The following is a 17,462-nucleotide window of genomic DNA, read 5'->3' as shown; positions in this document are numbered from 1 at the left end:
ATGAGCTTAACTGGGGAGAGGGAAGGGAAGAACTTAATAATTTCTTCCAGACACAGCAGAAGAGTTTTGGAAACTCTCAGAACAAGCAAGAATTGAAAGCCACTCAGGTTACACAAATATTCAATCCTGAAAGAATATAGCAGTTGCCTTAGCCACAGAAATGTTGATTAAAAGTAATATCCTGATCAGTCTCAGTACCATAAATCTTTTCTAGATGATAAAGCTGTGCATTACTCCTGTTTGGTCTGAACAAAGCAAATGTCACAGAGGTCTAATTTTAATACAGAAAAATAGTAAGAGGTTGAGTTAATCTATGACCATCATGTTGTCTCACATAATAAAATCTGGTGAGCTGGTAGCAGTGCTCTGGGAGGATGTCAGTTCCACTTCTTAAACCAGGAAGAGGAGAATTATCCAGAGCAATAAAGAGCTTGTACAAATAATATGAGGGAAATCAGAAGTTAATCTGAATACCAACTCACTCAATCTAATCAGTACGAATAGCTCCTTGCCAACTGCTCTGTTACCTGAAACAGGGGTCAACTGATAAACATCAGCCAGTCCTCTCATTAAAAAAACACAGCTAACAACCCCCCTTCATCTCCAAATCTCAAATTCCATCGTTCCCGATAAGCACTAACCAGTTCCTCATCTCTCATTTGCAGTTCATATCCTGAGCTACACAGATTTGCTGTTAGAGATAAGGATATGAGAAAGCAAAGCCATATTAATACACATGTTGCAACCTGCGAGCCTCTCTGGGGCTGCCGTGCCTGGCGCTGGAAATAGGGGTGGTCAGTGAGCCTGCACTGGGATTTGGGATCTGGCCACACCCCAGTTGTTTGGCAACCATATCCCAGGTGAACACAGTCAAGGAAAGCATTGTGAGCCACCTGGGCAGGGAAACAGATGGCTGGGAAAAGAGGGAGCAAGCAAGAAAGAATGAGAGCAAGAAGGACCCGCCGTGTGTCTGGGAGTTGAAAGGGGGAAGAAGGACAGGGAGCTGTAATCCCAAAATTATGAAAGGTGTCACCCAGCTGCCATCACATCATGTAAATTTTTGGATTCTCATCCCACTGTTCGATATTTGTCAAAGCTAAAGGCAAACCAACATTTTCTGCCTTTGCCTTTCAGCATGAGTGAGGTTTCAGTGTCCTAAAAAACAGGTAACACCAGTCAATGTTGGCATTGGGATGGCAGCCAGCAAAAGGTGGCTCCTAAATCAGTGTTCTGGGGTTTGAGTCAAACATTCCTCTTCAGCCATTTATCCAATGTTTTTCTAAATTTTTGGAAAGGTACAGAACTTGCCTTTTTTTGCTTTTCTTGGTAACTGAGAGAAATAAGGTTGAGTCAGCTGCACAACAATGCAGAATTCTTCTTTACAACAGGTTAGAGTCTTCTCAGAGAAAATCGCCCTTTTCCGTTCTGCAGACTTTGGTTCTTCATGTGTTTTAGATTTGCAGATAAACTAGTCAAAGCTAATCAAAAGCAAAACAGAACACAACCAATATAAAATCCCCCAACAGACTTTTTAAAGGTCACTGACTCAACTATATTTAGTTTTAATATTATTTTTAATTTCAGAGTGTGGGAAATAAGCAGAGGTTATTTCCTCCAGCAAACCAAGGTTTTCTTAGCCTCTTTTTTTGACTTCAGATTTAGCCAAAGTAAAATATTAAGATCTGTAATAATCTGAGAACAATATGTCTTGTTTACACTCAAATTGCTATTCACTGTCACTTTACTTTTTAAGGGAAAAGAAATCCTGTTTCAGTGAGCCACATGTAAATTAAATTTAAATCATTTCTATGATTAAGGTCTTGGAGAGAAGCTGCCTGTAGGAGCTTATATATGCTTATATTTATGGAAAGTCTACCCTCAAATCAGAAATAAGTCAAAATTATTTCAGTAATATGTTTTCCTTTTGAAAAATTTCACTTTTTTCAAAGTGAGTAATATAGAGAAAACTGGATTAACTTAGATGACTATTTGTAGAAAATAGATGTACTCTTTTGCATTATGTTTCTCTGTGAGTTATCACCCATTTGTCTTTCCAAGGACGTGTTCTCCCTTCCACTATTTACTTTTAATTTCAAAGGGGGAACAAAATGGGGTGAGGGGTTTTGGATTATTATTTCATTTGAAATGCTTAGACAGTAATGAAACAAAATATCCTATGCATCCTTTAAAAGCCAGACACTTGCTATTGAAGGGGAAATAATTTTCCACCCCCAGGCCCTGTTCCACCCCAAAAAAGAAGAGAAAGAAAAAGAGAACAGGTGCAGTTAATGGGCCAGACTAAAGTATCATGGGAGATTTTCAAAACCACAGATGAATTTAGCTGCACTTCCGAGGAAAAGAAATGAGTTGTTTACTTGGGTTTTCTGCAGTTTGAAATTATCCTCTCCAGGGCAGGCTTTGGGGGAAAGTCCACTTGAAATAATTGTAGACATTTGGAATTGACATGTCAGCACCACCTCATATGACAGGGACGAACGCCACTCATTCATACACGGATTTTCCACAGACAACCAGAACAGCAGAGAATATTGCCAAGCATTGCCAGTGAAAAGCAGGAATAGCCTTGCCTTATGATTCCACTCCTTATTTTGCTTCTTTTTTAAGATTCTGAGTGGGGAACAAAGTTTGGGCATTTGTCTCTGGCAGGCAACTTTATGTCTTCTTTTCCTTTGCTTTTAGCAGAACCTTTCCTCCTACCTTCACTTCCTGTTGTATTTGCTTATCTTAAATTGTCCTGGAAAATTATGAGTTTATGAAAATGGAACATGTGTCTTGATTCTGTGAAATTAAGAAATTATTAAGAAGTCTTTCAGTCCCACATACCCCTACTCCAAATATATACATGCACTGAGACACATCTGTTGAATCTATTAAAAAAGCTTTCGGGAACTTTGGAATTACACAAAAATTAGACAAAATGGTATATTTAATACACCATCTGCTTTATTAATGGATATCTTGCTCATCTCTGGGCCTACATCACACTTTGTGCTGATCCAAACATAGTCATTTAATTTTAAATGGATTTTATCTGTGACCTTGTTTTAAAACCTTAGTTCTTTGCTATGTCTACCATTTTGTAAAGTCACTGTGGAAACAGAGTGAAAACTGTTTATTGAAGTGCTAATGGCTTATCCTAATTTCCATAAGGGAGCTTTTATCCTTCATGCATTCTAACTTTAGTTGACCATCATTTTGCTTTATATTAGGTATTTAAAAATTGTTTTGGAAAAGTGGCTGAGTAGTCAAAATTGCAAATTATCTTTCTTGTAGCATTTTTTTCTTATTTTTATTTTTTATTAAATACCTTTCATGTTTTCTCCCTTGTGTTGACCTGCTGCAGGTAAATTCAAAGCAAAAACCATGTTATTTCTTTTGTTCCAATGACTCACTTCAGTTAGGAACAAACTCTGTTGTGTTAGTTGTTCCTTCTAAGATAATATCATACACTGCATTCCAACATAATAGTAGCTTTTAATTCAAAATCATAGAAAAAAATGAATGCTTGAAAATAACCCATAGATAATAGAGCAAGCTACTGTAGAATCATCTGGATTCATCTGTCTGTTTTTCTGCAGATTGGGGGGATTTTTTTTTTGTATTTTTTTTTTAAGACAGTTTTTAATGCTTGAACAAATCCCTTTTTCTTCCCTTTGGTAATGTGGTTAACTGTCTGGAATGTGAGCCACTGGAAATTCTTCCCCACAGAAGAATCTCCATTAAGCTTTCAGAGTTACTTCATCCCCACAGCTGCATGGATAGAAGGCTTTCTAGTGCCTAAATACTAACTGTATATGTCATCCTTAAATTATTATATTTTTTTTTCCCAGCCAGTGCTTTGGGAGCAGGTGCTAGCCTTTTGCTTCCTTTCTGCTTCCTCTGTGGGGAATGGGCTGGAAAGAGCCAACTAATTAGAAAATTCTACAGGGAAATTAATTCTGCAAACAGCTGAGGAATGGCATTTCAGTATAATGCTCACTTTGTCTGTCAGCAGAGCACTGGTTGGCTTCACAAGTGGCAGCTCTCCCAGATGTTAAACATGTTGTGATGAGACCAGAACAGCATCATATGTTGCCTGTTTACTAAAAGTTGTGGTGCTCTGGAAGAATAAGTGCATTAAAACCAACCTCTGGGACGTGATGTGTTGTGTCACAAGCCAGCAGCATGGGATTTTTTACATATTCTTGAAGTGGTAGCAATGAACCAAATAGTTTTTAGCCAGCTTAGTTCCAAACGTTGCCTTTGCTTTCATGTAGGGCTGGGGGCATGGAGAAGGAGGGGGCAAGGAGCCTCACTAAACCACTCTGTGTAAAGGCCTGTGTTGTCAAAGCCTGGTGTACACTTCAAAAAAATATGTGCAGCTCTGTGACATGTCTGAGCAAACCCCTCACTTACCCAGCTGGCTCATGTGCATGTCGGATCCTCATCCGCAGGCTTCCCTCTTCGGAGGCACCGGCGACAGAAAAATGCAGGCAGGGCCCTCGGAAGGAGCCTGTTCTGAGATGATCATGGAAACAGCACTTAGTGAAGATGATGACAGACTATTCATGTCACCAGTACCTGCTTTGGTCACCTTAGTGTCTCTTACTTCAGACTAAACCCCAGCCACTTGCATTACCTTATGTGATGTGCCTGTTTCTCAGCTCACTTGTGACAGACCTCTGTGACCCTCCACCCCAGTGCTCCTCCTGGCCACTGCTCCTTCCTTCCAGAGCCCCCAATTTTCCCCCCAGCTAACCCTCAGGAGCAGGATTCTCATGCACATTGCTCCCAGATTGGCGTGGCATCCCTTCCACGAGCTGCCAGGAGGTGCCCCTGGGCTCTGTTTTAGCATTCAGCTATGCACAAGTGGCCCTCACACTCCAGATGTCTGGGAATTTGCCCTGGATTTAACACAGGGAGAGTGACTTGTGAGCTCCCATTGAGTAATACAGAACTGCTTTCTTATCTTTTCAGTCTTAACATGATGTGCTCTGAACACCTCTTTGTGGTGGTTCATTTTTCAGGTGTTTTACTCTGCCTCAGTGGCTCTTGTATTCTTGAGCTCTCTTTTATACTCTGTCTCTGTCCTAAATATCTCAATGTTTTTCCTTCCTCCATTTCCTAAGAACTAATTTGTCTTATCTAAGAATATAAAAAAAAATAGGATATTCATGCAATTCCCATGGAGTTTTGTTGTTTTTCTATATCTGAAGACGTTCCAAAGCATTTTTCTTTGTCTTATATATGATTGACTGTAGCAAGAGTTATTTTGTTTTTAATTTCCATTGTCATGTACTTCACAAATGCAGTATAATAATAATTCCATATTCTGTCTCAATCAAAAATCTAATCACTCCTTATTTTATTCTCAGTCTGTTTTCTCCAGCATAATTACATTGCTTAATATGTTGCACAGTGTTGGGTTCTAGGACTGCTTTTAATTGTAAATTATCTATATCTTATTACCAGTCCAGTGTAACATGTAGGTGTTGTTTGAGAATGATTTGGCTATAAACTTTATTTAAATTGAACCTTGAAATTTTGGACATGCTCATGTTGATGTGTGATCATCTTCCAGCATGAAGCACTAACTAAAGGGCTTTGACTTAGAAAGAGTCATTTTCACAGATGAAGATCATGCTTGCAGAAGAAAATAATAGCATTCCATCTTTGTCTTTAATAAAAATCAAGCCAGTTTCTGTATTTTCTAAATTTACTTCACCTGTTAGCAATTACAGTTTTCCTAATGAGATTTAATTGCTTAAGAAACCATTGAAATTAAATCCCAACTAAATATTAACATCTTCCCCTCATCTAATTCACAATTTGAAAACATTCTTTGCGCATTTTAATTTAATTTCTATAGATATGTACATTAAAAAATTGGAAGGACTAAAAAGCATCTATCTCCAAAAGAGATGTGCATGGACTTTTGGATGTGAACAACTGGAATCTAAAGTCTCTTTGCTCTAGAGGGGTCCTAATGTCACACGTAGAAGATTTATTCTGCAGTCACATTTTCTGAATTAATGGACTTTTTAATTTTGAGGTCCCAAATGCATCACTGCCTGGCAGTTTTCCAAAGTGCATTATGATATAAAGATGACTGCATTATGGAAGTTTGTCAAGTGGTCCATGATTAACATGGGGACCTGTCTGCACTTAAAACAAGAACCAAATGAAATTATTAAATGTTATTATCAAATATTCTTCTCAGAATTACATTTTTTATTAGGGTATGCTTAATAAATGCAGGAACATTGGCAGCTGAAATTTCTAAAGTGATTGTCAAATAGGAAATAAAATGGAAAATGGGAAATAAAATGTGCTATTTATTGAAGGTCAAGATAGACTGCCTTTATATTCTATGTAGATAAAAGTTCTTTGTGATTTAATTTTCTGTTTATTGTCATCCAGATGTTCAAAGTACTGACCCAGCTGGTGTGGAAATTTCATTTTTTCCAGCTTATGATAATGAATTGAATCATGAAAAAAAATCATAAAACATCTCCATATTGCATCCATGGAGATTCACTAGGATGAATTACACTAAATGGATTTTTATGTGGAATGGGTGTCTTTTCCAAAGTTCAACGAGAGTCAAGACTACATCCGTACATGTTTAGGAGCCAAAAACTGTAAGTAAAGGAGAAAACACATCTGTGTGTGGAAGTTCTTGAATAATTGCACTGTTTGTTTAATGATATAGCTGATGTTATGAGCGCTCCTGGAGAGTACAGCAGAGCTGGAGCAGCAGGGATAAGGATGTTTTCCTTCAGGGTAGGGTGAAGTGCTTTGTTTTGTCCTAGTGTGTTCAAGAGGACTGCATTTCCATTTTGGCTTCAAGAGATCTCCCCTTTTAAAATTGAAATTCTCTTAGAAAAAAGTAATGATGGTTTAAGAAATTAAAACTTTTATTTATTTACTTATTTATGCTTCAAAGCAAAGTAGTTCGCTCACCCATTTTGGGAACAAAGCTACTCAATGAATCTCATTGGAGTTTACAAAGGGTTTTAGTAAGTCCAAGACTTAGTTTTTTCAGTCAATTTTGTATTCATCAAGAAATTTCATTAATCTCTTTGTTTTGGTTTTCAAGTTTTTTTGGTTTTTTTTCCTTTTTTTTTTTTTTTTATTATGTGTGTTTACCACCCATATTGCAAAACTTAATAAATAAACCCAAATTGATTTATGGCTTGTTTTGCTTGGACAAGTTTGTGAATAGAAATGATATATAGGATTTAATTAAATTCTTTCTTTCCTCCAAGAATGCCACTATCCAAAACAAATTGATAATTTTGTTCAGAAATTGTACTCACACTTTGTAGTATTATGGATACTCTTGAAATAAATTGACATCTGGGATAGATATTCGTAAGAACTGTTTCCAAAGTTCAGAATGGAAACTTTTAAACTATCATGCGGTCCTTAAGTTTTAATATATGCCTGGCTTAGTACTGCATTTCAGTATTTACATAAATTCTGTATTTTGCATAACAGATGCACCTCAGCAGAATGCAAACCTTTTCTTGATAACTTTTGGCAGCAGCTGCAGGTCACATCCCTTGTTGAATTTCTAGATTGTTCACCGGGTCAACATTCAACACGCATTTTTTTCTACTACACTTTAAAGATTTTCCTCTCTCTGCTCTGGAAATGCAAGTGTTTTTCTTTTCTCTGAAATCCCACCAATTTGTTATTTGTAGGCATGGAATGGAGAGGAAGAAGGGATTAGGAGACAGTGGGAGTGAGTCAATATTTTATTGTAGCGACACTCTGGTGTTATTCCAGCCAGTCAGTTTTACCCCTAAGCTGCTGATTGTACTGCTATCCATGGCAGATGCTCAGAAATGAAAGGCTACAACTTTTTTGCTGCTGGTTAATGTGATGTAGCACAGATGAGAAAATAATAGGTAGATATTTACATCAACTTTATCCTCTGACCAAAGAATCTAACACATTAAAACTGTGCTGCCTCTTCCAAAGGCCAGGTGTGTGCAGGGTGGACCTGTGTCCATTCTATTTATCAACAATATGCAGAAACACAAGAACCTAATTGTGTTGAGGATTCATCTAGGGATGTTATTTAAACACCTGTATTTTGTGGCTAGAAAATCACTCTGTTAAACTCACCTGAGGGTCTGCTGCCTCCATAAGAGGAATGTGTTGGGTTGGCTAAGGGAACCAGGTCATGTCCCTCATGACTGAAAGAAAAAAATTAATGGCATATGAATAAACAAACAGAGATTTCCAGAAAAGACCTTGATATTTTGGTCATAATCCAATAAATATTTTTTTTACACACATATTAGATACATTAAGCCAGTACTGGCTGCTTCTGGAATCCCACCCTTAACAGCAGCCTTCTTAAGTGCCAACCTGCTTGCCTTCTTCCCAATGCTGAAAAAATCCCTGAAATCTCTGCTCCTCAGCCCCAAAACAGAAGAAAAGCAGTTAGTTTGTGGTTTTTTATTTGATAGTTTGGGGATTTTTTGGTAGGCCATCTAGAAAAAAAAGTCAAGCAAAAATTAGTTGAACATAAAATTATTTTTTGACACATTTGGCAAATAGTAATGTTTTTAAGAAATCTGCTCATGAACCTTGTTGTGTAAGCAGCCACTTGCTCAGTTTGAGTAAAAGGATTTCTTGCCAGAAAGCAGAAAGAAAAGATCACCAGCTGGGGATTCATCATTTCCACTTGTATTTTCTTTGCCTGTGACTCCCAAAGTGTTTGGTGAAAATGGCAATGTTGTTGTACTGTTACAACCAAAGCACAGGAGATTAAAGTGAAGATAGAAAAACAAAAATGCTTGAAAAGTTGCATTCCTGGAATAGAGAGACAAAAAGGAGCTGACAGAGAAAGCTGATGCTCAGGAGTACACTAAGAACCTTCAGAGGGTTTATATTTATGGAAAACAAAACACTTTTTTAGGAGTCTAAATTAAACACTAAGCAATGGCCCCAGACTTTTATTACATTCTAGGAAAAGAGCAGGAAAAGAAATATAAAATGTTCAAAGTTATCTATACTATATATTAGACTGGATATTATATCCTGTCTTTAATGTTGTGGAAAAAACCCAAACGGTCTGAATTACTATCATTTTTTAAGAATTAGAAACACAATCTGAGATGTTTTTATGCTGGGCTGCTTTTTAGCTGGGTTGCTTCTGAGGAATTAAAAGAGCTGAAAATCTCATATTTTGCATTGCATAATCAATGGTTCAATGACTGACCAAATACCCATCATTCTGTTCCATTCATAAGATTATGCCATACACGGTCAGGTGGCATTTGTCCAGAAGCTGACATGTCCTTTCGTTGCTAAAATCCTTGGTTTGGAATGGAATGGAGTCAAGTACAGGAAGGAAATGATTATGGAAACTTAAGAATTTGAGACTTCAGCTATCTTCAGACACAACAAAACATTTCCTCCTGTTATCGGCAGGTATGTAATTACTGATCAGACAAATATGCCAAGAAATGTTTCAAGAAGGTATTTGGCTTCTGGAAACTAATTCTGCCATCAGAGTGTTTGTCAGATATAAGCAGAGCATCATGCTGGCATATTTTTCCTTATATGAAGAGAATTAAAAGGGGTAAATATTTAGAGCTTGGCTTTTACTGCCTGTTTCAAGGACCCTATTGAATGTCTTTGCACCCTCAAAATATCTTTTATTAAAAGAAACATAAGCTCCAAAGAACACTGTTAAACTTTTTTTTTTTTTTTCATTTAAATGGATAAGATTGTGATGGGTACACCTGATTACATTGTCAGAGTCCAGGAATTTTAAGATCAGCTCAGATTCCAAAAATGAATTCAAGCTATTCACACGTTAAAATAATCTTCAAGTGCATAATGTGAAAGGCAATCAGAAGTACAGATGTGATGCTGATGCACAGAATTCTCCAAGTTATTTGTAGAAATTTAAGTGTGGAACTGATTGTGTTTAACCTTTCCACAATAACAGTGTTTCTTTCAGCTGGAAATTATGATGTCAAGCATAAAACATTTGCATATCTAAAACATATTTTTAAGCCACTTCAAATACAGCCATTTCCAAACACAACTTTGAATTTTGTCCTATATAGCAGTCATTTTTGTTCTCTTAAAATAATATATTATACACAAGAATATCAAAATAACAACAGTATTCTTTTGCTCGAGAGACAGAATAAATACACATAAGTAAAAATGTAGAATATTTACTGCACAGAAAGAAGAAAACATGTTGGGTGTGGATAATAGTTATTTAACTATGTTTTCAGTGGAAACTACCTCTTTCCTGAATAGGGCTGGTTGTTATTTGTACTTACATCCTCTTAAATTAAAATGACCTTAAAGAATGTTAAGTGAAAGCCAGTTTTAATTAACTACAATTTGATCAGTTAATATTTGAGGAGATCAGCTCTAGATGGAAGTAGTGCAGGGCTAAATCTGCAGAGAGCACATTTCTGGCTAGCACCACCCCTCACTTACAGGCACCCTGCCAACTAGCAGGGATTTTTGCTCCAAGATTAGGCACATCTCTTCCTTAATGAATTGAGAGGAAGAGCTAAATCAGCTCAGAGTAATGTCACTGGAGAGCAGCAGGCTGAATTCTTCCAGGGAAAACCAGCAAGATGTCAGCTCTATCCCTGAGAGTGAGGCATTTAACTCTAGGTTTCTCTGCTGTGAATTAAACATCTCTAAAATGGCTAAAGGAAATCTCAGGCCTATATTCAAAGCAGTCACATGAGTGTGGACCTGAGAAGTGTTGATAACTGAGAACCTTCCAGGATTTCTGTAGCAATCCAGTAAATTGAATACAATCCAGTACAATAAGTATTCAAACACAGCCACATATATATGGAGACAGAATATCCAGCCAGAGACCTATAATATTTCCTCATGTATACCATGCAGTAAATTGTCTCAGTATCTAGAGCAAAACAACAGTAAATACTTCTGCTGTTTCAGGACTTATTTTTGTAAGTAAATCTTCACTTTATCCAGTTTAAAATTTTTAAGACAATGATCATATAACCATGACTTTCAGCTCAACTGATAAAGCCTGGAAGCCACTGAGTAGGCCATGCAGATCTATGTCTCCCTGAGGGTACAGACTGCTCAGTAAATCTGCTTGGTCTTCTCACTTATTCATTGAACTTAAAAAGTCAGAACAAAATCCAACCCCTAAAAACAAGTAGCACTCCTGCTCAGAGGATGCTTGAGGGAGTTATTCCAATTTGTTCTTTCTCCCACTTACCTTCTATGGGAGGAAATATTTATGGAGGAAACAAGCTGAAAAAGATCACAAAGATCCTGCCACACAGATTTCCTGGTGTTATTCTACAGAGGAAGAGGCAAAAAATTCTTTACTCAAATTCCTTTCTCCATGTAAACAGGGGGAAAAATATTGTCTTTTGTCAATATTTTGTTTTGCTTATTTGTTGCTATCTGCAAAACTATTCTATGAAGATGCAATTTTTTAATCACAACTGGAATGTTCAATAAGAAAAATGATCCTTTGGGTGTGCATTTGTATTGTGCTGAAATGCATTGTTTGCTAAGTGGCCTTATCTATAATTCAGAGAGTATTTGTGTGCTTTGGAAGATCATTTGGCAAAGTCTGTGAAAGGAAGTAATTTAGTTATTTGGCTGCATTAAGGATGAAATTAATTTAAGATGAATTAGAACTTCTAGAGAAGTGATACTAAAAGAACCCAACAGCCAAAGTTCTTGGCTTTGGAAGAGGTAATTAGCCAGTACTGGAAGAGCTTTTATGACCATGCAGTTGGATATCCATTAGAAGATATAGAGGGGCAATTTGAAGTGGTACTCTCATTCCCTTGGTGAATACTTGTAGCCTGTTTCAGTGACAAATGAGATTAATTTAAATTACTGCTTTAAATTATTCAGGGACAGACTTAGTTTCAGTTTGAGTCCCCCTCTCTTCCCTCCTGTTACTTCACAGCCATAAAAATGTAGAGATGTTGCAACCCAGGTACCCAAGTGCAGGCAAAGCTCCATCTGAGAATGCCTTGGGTTCCAGAAGGTTCACGTTCACAGCATGAACGTCGGAGATTGGCTGTTGAGAAGACACTGGCTGGTAAGTCTTTGCTAAGTGAAGATACAGTTCACAAGCATTTGTTTTGAGTAATTTTCAGAGTAGTGATGAATCTGTGCAATTTTATTTTTACCTCAACAGGACACTGGATGTTGCTAAGTTGTTTGATGTATGTAACGTGATACTCTGTGATAAAAAACAATACATGAGTGAACTGAGTGACAAAAATAATGTGTCTAAAAAACATCCTTAAGGATAGGCCAAGATTGTTTGCATTTATTTTAATGGTATCCAAATGGTGTTCTAACTAAAGATATTAATAATTACAAAATGCAATAAAGCTCTAGAAAGAGTTAAATTTACTGGCAGGTTTTATGCTGCTGCAGTGTTCTGTTTGACATAGTTCTATACCCTATTCCCTTCAATAAATGTCAATTTATTTGTTTTATTTTTAAAAAAAATTCTCAATGTTTTAGCTGTGAGGAGAGGCAGAGCATGGAAATTGTCAGGGATATATCATATTTTGCATCCACATGCCCATGGTTTTCTTTAGGGTAACTGAAAGGTCAGAGAAGATGCTGCAGGAAGACTTTCAAACAACAATAAATATGGAAGTTGTTCCAGAGGGTGGGACTCGTTTTCTGTTTATCTGGTACTAGAGGCACTTTTGTGGGTGTGTAATTTGTAAGAGTTATAAAATGATGGAATCATAATGGCCTTATCCATCTCCTACAAAGAAATAAGCAGCACTAATAAACTTAATCCTCAACGCAGTCCTTACAGTATTTCCAAGGGCTGGTTCAGAAAATATAAACACATTAAAGTATAGCCAGAAACCCAATCTGCTCAGCAATCACAGATTTTTCAGTTGTGTGTTGAAGACATAGCAACCCAAATTACCCTCTATTTATTTCAAGTCATACCCTTTTCCCAGCTGTATTTTTAGACAACTTCATACTAGTCGTACAAGAGCTTGTTCCAGACAAGGACTTAACTTGGGTTTATGTTAACATATAATTTGTAAAAGTTTGTAATAAACATCCTTCGCTGAGACTGGCAGAAGCTGTAGGAAGGAAAACACCACCACTACTATGGCTACTTGCTTTGATTCAAACTTCATTGTGTGATTGTTATGAGAGCTCCAAAACTGCACAGAAGTGATGAATTGCCATGTCACTAAGACCAGAATTTCCAAAGCAGCCTCATCTTTTTAGATTTTTGACTTCCAATGTAAATATTCACCAGAGGCCTGATGTTGGCTCGGGAAGTGTGCTAGCAGGCTTTCATTCAGATAGCAAGAAATATGTAATGCATGATTCAAGACCTTAGGCCTGAGCTGGCATCCTGTAATGCACTCCCTAATGCTGATGAAATTTTAGGGTGTACAGGAAGTGCCAGCTGAAATCTTACAAATAAACACTTAGTGAATATTTATGTAGATGCAGTAAACAGAAAAGGAAAGTGCCAGTATGCACAGGCTGCTGGTCAGTCTGAAACTGCTGCTCTTCACAGGCCAGTTTTTATATCCTTCAGAATAACTGGACCGTCATTATTGTTCCAATGCTGAGTGAGTTTCCCCTCTGTTAGTCACACAGCGTAAAAGCAGGTCTGTAATCTCAGTTCAGCTGCATTTGGAAACAAGTCTTGTTCGTAAGGATGGAAGGAAACCAGGCAGGAATCTATTTCTCTGCAGAGGCATTCAGTTTTTCCATGGTATTTTCTCCATACGGACCAGATTCTCTGCACTGGATAAAGTTTTGGACTCCTTCAAAATGTCAGTTTATCATTGATACATTTCAGGATGCATCAATGACTTTGAAAGGGTATTCTAGAAACTGCTGTGATATTGCAGTCTGTGTGAGTTGTGTTTTACTATTTAAATAATGTGGTTGTTCTGGTCAAAATTGCTTATGATGTTGTTTGAGACACTGAGCAAGCTTGTAATGGGAAAATCCATTTCTCTGAAATGCCAGCACTTTAAATAATTTAAAGCTATTCTTCCTGTTCTACCAAAAGGAAGTTTAATCTATTACTTATCTGTCCAGGCAGCTATGTTCAAATACCATATTCAAAGGTATTGGACTGTCTTGAATTAAGAGGGGAAAAAAGTTGTTGAAATAAATGAAATAAATATTTCCATATAATAAAAGGTGGCAATTTAATAATTAGCGCAAAGCCTTGTGTTTATATATTTTTCATAATATGGCATATGAATAATGAAAACACAAGGTTGTTTATTCAGCATATAAAAGCCAATTTTAGAGGAATAACAGATGGTTAGTGCCAGAGCCAGAAGAGAGCGAATATTTTTTAAAAGCTTTGTGATCATGCAATTGAACGAATTAAATATGAGAATTCACAAAAATTCAGTCAGGTGAGTTAGGTTTTGTTCTTATTGACAGTGGATAGATAAAGACCTTTGTGTTTCTCTACATGTGCACAAATTTATTAATGCTGGAATTAACAGCATCACAACCATGCATTCAACAAGTCTCAAACTTCAACGTGACTTAAAATTATCAGTTCCACATAACAAAGTGTTTATGTGGGGAAACCAAATAGCATAAATCATTCCAAATAGCTCAAAAAAGATGAGTACTACCTTGTTAAGATTTGTTTCATAAGCATGACCAAAGCAATACAACAGAAGAGTGCCAGCATGTCAGGAAGAAGAGTGGGAAGATGAGTGGGGGAAGAAGAGGGAATGACTGATCTTTCCATTATTACCAAGCTTGACAAATCTGGAAATAGTTCCACCTTCTCCAAGTTGTAGTATCTCAGAAAATAATATTCTTTTAAAGAAACAAATGAATACAGTCTATTTATACCTACTAAACTGCTGTTCCCTGAGGAGTTTCAGCACCCTGGATGCTGGGTACTGCTTTATTTTAAATCATCTGCACAAAGGTTTTTTGCAATCAAATAATTTACTTTTATACCTGTTTTCTACCAGAGGGAGGCTGTGTCACAAGCAATGCCAGCCAGAACCTGCCAGAAATATGGAGGCCACACTTCTGGTGCTTGCTCTTTGATTTGATACAGAAACAGAACTAGCTGTGACCAGCATTTCCACCTAAGGTCTGGAGAGGATAACCTGATAATATTGGGGAAATTCACATGACTAAGAAGCATCTGCAGTATCTTTTCCAAATATAACAGCAGTTAGGATCTCCATTTTCCCAGAGAGACAATCATATGCGTTAAACCTGCTCATATATTCTGCCACATTACTAGAGATTAAGCAGGCACTTGACTGGCTTATTGAGGTCTCACAGTTGCTCTGTTTCCTCTTTTATGGTGGGTTCTTTTTCTGTGTTAAGCTCATATGCCAATGGGGCAGCTTTCATAGAGTATTGGAAGTATGTGACCAGCCAGTATTCCCTTCATTTTTAAAAATTGCTGTAGGTCTTTATTGGGTTGGATATCTTCCTCTTTACAAGAACCTTTCTGTCAGAGAAACAGAAGACAGCTTTCTCCTGCCTTCCTGGAAAGTCCTGCATGGAATAGACTCCTGCAGGTCACAGGATCACAGCAGGAATTCAGTCAAGTGCACATATTCCACTCTGACCCCTGTGTTTCTCACGCTGATCTGACAGTCTCTTTTGGGAATCTGAGGAGCTTGAACAGCTCAAAATATTGTTGATGAGCTGCTGAAGGTTGGCCTACAGTTTTTGTAGACTCATAAGGGAATTGAGTGTGCACTCTATAAATAATTCTGTGGCTGAATCTCAGCTGATGCTGAAGGCTTCAGACCTCCATTTCAGCAATGTGGTCAAAGGCAGGCTAGTGGCAACTGAAAAGTAAGACCAGGTGACTGCTATATCCAGTGGTAGTTTGTGAAAATTGCTTCAATGGTCTCAGTACAAATTTTACTGACAGAATCATAGTATCTCCAAAAAAATTAATCCAAAAATAACTCCTAGTCAAAAGTTCAGGAACTGCCAAGGTTTTAAAAACAGGAAGAGCGAACTTGCCTCTTCCCAAGAGGTATTCTCTGTACACCAGCAATGAAATGCAAGGGGGTACATTAATGTTAGCACCACCCTGGCTGACAAAAAAGAACTTCTGTCCTCAGAAATACCAAATCAAGTTCATACGGATATCCAGCACCACTTTCCCACCAGGCTGCAGTGATCACGAAACTGAAGAGCATTTCCTCCTTCTCACATCTCAGCAGTCTGTAAGCACTGTGCCTGTCACAGCATTCCCAAGAGGCCTCCTTTACCATTCTGTCTCATCTCTACAAGCTGCTTCCGTTTTGCATAAGCGTTCTTGGAGCTCTTGCTTTGCTTTTGGAAGCCAAAGCCCTGAAAAACCGGTGAATAACTACGTTCTGTTGGGAAGATGAAATCCCACTGCAGATGGAGAGGTTTGCTTAACCTATAAAGAAATTCTGGAACAGCTATTGCATTGGCAAAGTTCTAAAATGTAACCGAGTTTGAGTGTTCTTGGCTTCTCCTAATTTGGTTTCTTTAGGGCTGTAGCTGCTCCTCGCTTTGCAGATGTTTGTCCCATTACTATTCACAGGAATTAAATATACACAGATACATAAGAGAGACTTGACCATCTACTCTCAATATTCCAAGGTCAGCTGAAGTCTGGACCTTTTACTTTATGCTCCACCAAGAGAGAACAAAACTTATGCAAGACTTCCTCAGGGAGCACTGGGTCTGAGGTTTTTCACAGTGCACAGGGCTAAAATTCAAATATGAAGCACAGCTGTTTGGACAGGAATGTTGGACCTCTTTGTTTTGAACTACAGTGACCCACTCAGCCTCACTAACACATGAAACTCTGAAATTCCTGCACAGCTAATGACTGGGATGTGAAATTGCCTGGCAGGCAGTGACCAGTTTAGGATCCTCTGGGATTTGCAGGTGGAAGGACTGTTCTTTCCCTATCTTTCCTCTCATTCACATTGCTCACACACATCATTCCATCCATGTACAGGTTTGGACCTCTGTCCACCGCCTAAACTGCTGACCCAGTGATCTTGTTGCAGATGGTGACATTCTTCCCTTCTTCTAAGGATAAGTATTTTTCAGCCCCTGGTAACAGATAAAATAAAAAGGGAAGCAATATGGCATAAACCAGTTAGTGAGTTTAATTAGAGACAGACCTCCTCTTTTAAATACTTTTTATATCCCCCGGGTAGTGCATGTATTTAATACATAAGTATTTAATATATAATAAAGTGCTACTTAAACCTTTTCTTTGATTTAGCTGCAATTACACAAATATTTAGAATACCAGCAATGAGTAACTTTGCAGAACCAAGACAGGATATGCTGCATTAATAACCAAATGTTAAATAAGTTGCTAAAAAGGCTGGCAATGGCTGTAGTGGCTTGGATGAGGTGGAGGCTGCATGGCTGACTGGGCTTTTCTTGGAGTCAATAATAGATCTTCTTAC

The 17,462-nt window shown here is 37.6% G+C and overlaps 1 long non-coding RNA gene across 11 annotated transcripts in view; it reads left to right on the top strand.

Moving 5' to 3' along the window:
• Positions 1–17,462, top strand: part of LOC115494806 (uncharacterized) — a 237,415-nt gene that overhangs the window by 167,709 nt on the left and 52,244 nt on the right. For 10 of the 11 annotated variants that reach the window (XR_012055792.1, XR_012055800.1, XR_012055797.1 and 7 more), the window contains 4 exons: positions 6,469–6,641; positions 9,267–9,447; positions 11,957–12,091; positions 15,455–17,259. This is a non-coding gene — a long non-coding RNA (uncharacterized lncRNA). Of the gene's footprint in view, positions 1–6,468; positions 6,642–9,266; positions 9,448–11,956; positions 12,092–15,454; positions 17,260–17,462 lie in introns of those variants that run through there. The other variant, XR_012055791.1, reaches the window with a different exon arrangement.

Source organism: Taeniopygia guttata, chromosome 4, assembly GCF_048771995.1.
Source record: "Taeniopygia guttata chromosome 4, bTaeGut7.mat, whole genome shotgun sequence".
Lineage (NCBI taxonomy): Eukaryota > Metazoa > Chordata > Aves > Passeriformes > Estrildidae > Taeniopygia > Taeniopygia guttata.
The sequence above is the reverse complement of the archived record's forward strand: the minus strand, read 5'-3'. Positions and strand labels throughout refer to the sequence as shown.